Source organism: Helianthus annuus, chromosome 11 (genome assembly GCF_002127325.2).
Source record: "Helianthus annuus cultivar XRQ/B chromosome 11, HanXRQr2.0-SUNRISE, whole genome shotgun sequence".
In the NCBI taxonomy this organism is placed as follows: domain Eukaryota; kingdom Viridiplantae; phylum Streptophyta; class Magnoliopsida; order Asterales; family Asteraceae; genus Helianthus; species Helianthus annuus.
Genome location: NC_035443.2, coordinates 136,512,858 through 136,519,565, shown reverse-complemented (window position 1 = coordinate 136,519,565; position 6,708 = coordinate 136,512,858).

The following is a 6,708-nucleotide window of genomic DNA, read 5'->3' as shown; positions in this document are numbered from 1 at the left end:
GTATGAGTGATCAAGGACCCTCAGACGCCTATCGTCAGTTGTCCAGCTCACATAGGGACGAAGGAACCTCTTCACAGCCTACCCCCTCGGAGTATTCGGCTGACACCGAAGAAGGGATTTTCGTATTCAAAGCACAATTTGAAGAGCCATTCCCTCCCAAGAAGAGAGGATGGTTCAGCAGAGGAGCTCACGAGCAAAGAAAAAGGATGAAAAAGTTACAGCAACAGCGAGCTTTAGTAGCCGCTAATAGAGAAAAGAACGCTCAATCTCAAGACATGATCAATAGACGATTAGAAAACTTCCACATACTAGCAACCACAGCCGCCGACCCGAACTTAGAACAACTCATAGCACCCCAGCCACTACCCTTATTCCCAAAACAAACTATGGACATTGAAGCCAACCCAGAAAACCAAATCCCAGCACCTGCTTTCGACCCAGCTGAAATCCCTATAGTACCAGCACCTCATCCTCCAAACTATGACCCATGGTTCGACGACCATAGGAGCTATCCAGAACTCCACCCAAAAGACGAACCCATGCAAAACCTAGCACCCTACCCAGACCTTGACCCTCTAGACCCCTACTAGGATAATGACCAATACATCAGGGAGATCTTAGAGAACCCGTACCCTTACGAAGAACCAATGCCACAATACCCAGACCCGATACCAGCACTCGCACCACCTATAAGCACTGAGAAGGTGTAAGAACTCCGCACCTTTGGTGAGGAGATATTAGAAGGAAGTGAGAGGATGAGACAGATAGGGGGAGACTCGTCTGGAAACATGACAAGCGCAACATGCAATATTGGATGAACCTCTATCAGTAGTAATATATATACATTCATATATATATATATATATATATATATATATATATATATATATATATATATATATATATATATAGGGTAAGGTTCATGCGAGAACCACCTTTATTGCAAGAACCGCGAGAACCAATGTGAACACAACCTAAAATAGCTAAAAAAAAATCTAAAAAAACCAAACCCCCACCCCCTCCCCCCAAAAACCTAAACACCCCCCACCCCCCCCCCAAAAAAAAAAAAAAAACCTAACCCCCCCCCCCCAAAAAAAAAACCTAAACCCCCCTCCCCCACCTCCCAAAAACCTTAACCCCCCATACCCCCCCCCCTCAAGCTAAAATGCTAAAAACTAAACCCTCAAAAACCCTAAAAAAATCAAAAAAGAATCAAATTTAATTTTAATATTTTTTATGTTAAAATCGCTACTTTTAGTAGCCGAATTTTTTTTTTTTTTTTTGCTACTAAAAGTAGCGATTTTCTTATAAAAAATATTATAAAACAAATTTTTTTGTGTTTTTTAGCTATTTTTAGGCATTTTTGGTTGTGTTCACATTGGTTCTCGCAATAAAAGGTGGTTCCTAACGGATCTTTGTCCTATATATATATATATATATACACATATATATGTGTGTGTGTGTGTGCAAGTTTGAAAAAAAATAATATATAATATAATCAACTAAAAATAGATAATTTTATAGCTACGGATGCATACTAGTATTGTATTTTCAATTTTAGTTGTATTTGTAATAGATATAGATGCATCTATATAAAATAGAGTAAAGGTCGCAATGACGGCGATTTTGGATCAATGTGTTGTTGTGTGATTATTCGCATTCAATATTGTTTCGTGATATTAATACTTGGTAAATGTTTAAAATCCAGATGGACAACGAAGTGAATCAATAAAACAAGAATAACGATAATAATGGAAATCAGGTAGATAACAGTGTAATCCAACACATAGTGGCACAAGGGATTATAGACGCGATGCCATGTATTATTAAAACAGTTAAGGAAGCGGAAAATAATAAAAGTAATAATGGAAGTAAACGACCACCTACTGAACCTGATCACAGCGTAAACAATGGACCAATACTTTAAGTGCCCATTCCAAAAAGAAGAAGAACCACGTCTTATGGTTGTTCTTACAAAGAATTTTGGTCTTGTAAACCAATGGAATTCTCGGGCAATGAAGGAGCTATTGCAGCTCTACGCTGGATAGAAAAGACTGAGGCAGTCTTAAAAATAAGCAAGTGTGCGGAAGAGGATAAGATAATGTTTGCTTCCAATCTGTTTCAGAACTCAGCCTTAGAATGGTGGAACACTATCCTCCAATCTAGGGGAAGTGACAGAACCTATAATATGGAATGGAACGAATTTAAGAATATGGTGGAAAGGAAATTCTGTCCTCCCAATGAAAAGGAACAGATAGCAAATAAGTTCTTAAACCTTAGAATGACTGGAGTGGATAGTAAGGGTTACACTACTACATTCTTCGAATATGCTAGAATAGTGCCAACCCTTGCATCACCGGAACCGAACCTCCTGTTACATCTGGGATTAATTAGTGAGATCAGACATGTAGTCAAGGCAACTAGACCACAAACTATAGAAGAAGTTGTAGAACTAGCAAACACCTTGACTGATAGAAGAGAACCAGAGGAGGAACCTAGCTCAAAGGCTTACCCAGGAATTTCGCTACGGTAATTCCAACCGTGGAAAAAATGTAGGTTCTACCTCTACACCTTACTGCAACGCCTGCAAGAAAAAGCATTCAGGAAGATGCTCCACCAACTATAATTTCTGCAAGAGACCAGGACACAAGGAAGAAGATTGTAGGAAGAAACCCAGTAGTGGAGTGTGCTTCAACTGTGGAGAAAAAGGTCACATCAACCCGAATTGTCCGAAACTAGCTCCAGCCATGAACAGCAAGACTACTAAAAATGCTAGAGCATTTTTTATGACAGCCGAAGAAGAAAAGATGATCCCGGACGTGATTGCTGGTATGTTTTTAGTCAATGATGCTTTTGCTAAAGTATTGTTTGACTCTGGTGCGAACGAAAGTTTTATTAATACTTCATTTAGCAAACTTCTAAATCAACCATTAACTAAACTTCAACAAGAATGTCTAGTGGAGACAGCAAATGGAGAATCCGTTAAGATTACTGAAATCTTGCAGGGAGCAAGAATAGAATTTTTAAATCAAAAGTTTATTGCAAATCTTTATCCAATGAATCTAGCAGGATTTGATGTTGTATTAGGAATGGATTGGTTAGTAGCCAATAAAACCAGTATTCTATGTTATCAAAAGTCAATCCAAGTAAATTCACCAGAATATGAAAAGATCACAATTAAAGGAGATAAGCCGTTTAGATCCACAATCTATAATGAAAACAACCATTTATGTGAGAAAAGGATCATTAGTGTATTTGATTTCCGTAATCACAAACACTAAAGGAAAAGAATTAAAATATATTCTTGTAGCATCTCAATTCCTAGATGTGTTTCCAGAAGAATACCAGGACTACCGCCAGACAGGGAAGTTGAATTCAGAATTCATCCACTACCAGGAACAGCACCAATTGCCAAAGCACCCTACCGTCTGGCACTAGCAGAAATGCAAGAGCTAAAGGAACAATTGGACGAACTTCTGGAGAAAGGATTCATACAGCCATGTTCATCACCATGGGGGAGCACCGATCTTATTCGTCAAAAAGAAAGACGGGTCAATGCGCATGTGCATTGATTACCGAGAATTAAATAAAGTCACGATTAAAAATCAATACCCATTACCAAGAATTGATGATTAGTTTGATCAATTGCAAGGAGCTCGATTCTTTTCAAAGACCGATTTACGCTCAGGATATCATCAATTTAAGGTACAGGAAGAGGAGATTCCTAAGACCGCATTCAGAACAAGGTATAGCCATTATGAATTTACTGTCATGCCATTTGGTTTAACCAATGCCCCAGCCGCATTTATGGACATGATTAACCGAATATGTAAGCCATATTTGGATAAATTCATAATTGTCTTTATAGATGATATTCTCATTTACTCTAAGAGTAAAGAAGAACATGCAGCACATCTGCATGCACTCCTAAATTTGCTAAGAAAAGAAAAGCTCAATGCTAAATTTTCAAAATGCGAATTTTGGTTAGAAGAGGTACAGTTTCTTGGACACCTAGTGAACCATGAAGGAATTCATGTGGATCCCACGAAGATTGAGGCGATTACAAAATGGAAAACCCCTGAGTGACCAACAGAGGTTAGAAGTTTTCTAGGACTAGCCGGTTATTATAGAAGATTTATTCGAGATTTTTCTAAAATAGACATTCCCTTAACTATGCTAACCTGTAAATCTGTTAAGTTTGAATAGGGACCAAAACAAGAAGAATCCTTTAGAATTCTTAAGCAAAGATTAACCAACGCACCCATACTAGCGTTACCAGATGGAACTGAAGACTTTGTAGTCTATTGTGACGCTTCTAAGTTAGCTTATGGATGTATGTTGATGCAACGTCAAAGGGTTATAGCTTACGCGTCTAGACAACTTAAGAATCATGAAGAGAATTATTCAACTCATGATCTAGAATTAGGAGCTATATTTTTTGCCCTGAAAATTTGGAGACATTACCTTTATGGAAGTAAGTATAACATTTTCACTGATCATAAGAGTTTAAGGTATGTTTTCGGGCAAAAGGAGTTAAATATGAGACAAAGACACTGGATGGAGATACTTAGTGATTATGATTGCAATATCCAGTATCATGCAGGAAAAGCTAATGTAGTAGCCAATGCTTTAAGTCGAAAGTATCATGCAAAGCCAAGAAGAGTACATTCTCTTAAATTAAAACTGCAAGTAGATTTAAATGACCAGATTAGAAAAAGCACTAGAATCAGTAATCAAGGATATTAGAAAAAGCACAAGAATCAGTAATCAAGGATGATGTAACACCTGTGTCACCGCGACCATCAAACAAAAACCAAGCCGATGAGATATTGTATTTCATACTTGGGATCTTGTATAAATATGTGTATCTTTTGCACATATCAATTCTTGTTCAATTTTAAACTTTATGTCGCTTTCTGGAGAATTATACGCAAACTGGTGCGTAAACGTACTCAGTTTAAATGCAACAAATACTCCGGAACATCAACATATACTTAACATACCTTAAATAACCTTCACATAACTTAGAAATAAGTTTTGAAGGCTTTGGTATGGCAAAAACAAGTTAATTCGCTTACAGGGACTAAACTTGACAAACTGCGAAAGTATGCCAATTTGAACTGTAACGAACTTTCTGAAACATGTCCATAAGTTAAACATACCCTAAATATCCTTTACATAGCATAGAAATAGGCTTTGAGGGGTTTGGTATGCTAAAATAAACTTTTGGATCATTCAGGGGCTAAAAGCGTCAAAAAGTGCACAAGTTTGCACTTTCGCGCATAACTTACGTTCTGAATACATCCGGACATCCAAAAATTTATGTAAGCACTAAAATAATTTATTTTAGTGTTTGGCATGAGAAAAATCCGTTCGTCGCTTCATTTGGATCGTTATTCGCGCTTATGCGCATTTCGTCGTAATTAACCGAACATCGCATTCGTACGGCCAAACGAACCAACACCCGACATATTTTCGAGCATGTTTCATGTCCACAATGTTTAGGCATCATTTTAGGGCCTTAAAGTTGGCTTTACGGGCCTTAGAAGTGTCGGAAATGGCTTAAACATGCAACAGGGACCAAAACTGCCATTTCTGAAAAATTGTGCAGATCAGGCATGCCCAGACGGCCCGCCTGAGTTTGGTGCATATCCTGACGCAGGCCGCGTGGCCCCTACAGTTGCAGAAACATGTTTTCTTGGCTGAACTTGGCCTTTTAAACACTCCAAAGGGCAATACCCTTTCACAATCTGTAGAGTTAGGGTCAATTTGAGCCACCACAACTTTGCGACAAGTGTACGCATAAGATCGTGGCACGATATTCAAGAAACGATCCTAACGGCTTTACTTTTCCTATAAATACCCCCCCCCCTTTTGGTTAAAATCTCACAAAATCTAATCTAAAGCTCTAAGTTGAGGCCTTTGCTTCATACCTGAGCTCCTGGATCGAGATTAGCTTTCGGGGACCCTTCGTAAGTGTTCTTTCATTCTTTATTCGTTTTTCGAGTCCGAAAGTCAACGTTTTGTTTGACTTTCTGCGTTGACCAGCCTATGGTCAACACGAAGTTCATTGGAACTTCATAACGTGAGCGTGATCACGATGGTTATAGTCCGTAGTGACTATACCTACTGATTACCACGTTATCTACGCTCAGTGACGAGTCGTAGTTTCGGTCAAAATGCACATTCTTGCGTATTTTGTAACCAAACTACTCGTGAGCATCAAAACCGTTTGTTTTGATGCCAAACCTGTTTTCTAAACTTAGTTAAGCATGTTCTAACATGCTTAACTCGTCGCTTTTAGTATAGTGCTTATATAGGGTCGTAAGGTAAGCGATCTAAACCATCGCTTATACTTTCGAACCCGACCCATTTGGTCGATCATTAGGATCCGACCAAACACATTAGGTGACCATAGCTGTAACCTTCCGAGGTTATACCTTGTGGTCACGATGTTAGGCGTTCCAAACGCGTTATACGCGAACGACGCGTTAAGGTAGCATAAGCTACCTAAACGGGTCGTAATGGGTCGCAAGCACTTAGGTTAGGTTTCATTTTAGTATGTAGGCTTTGTTAGACCATATTACACGAGTCTCCATACTCGTTTGGTTTACGAACCCACATACTATCTGATCCTTCCGATTTTGGTCCGGTATATTAACATAGCTACCTATTAGGTGCCGTTTGATATTCCGTGATCTCTAGCAT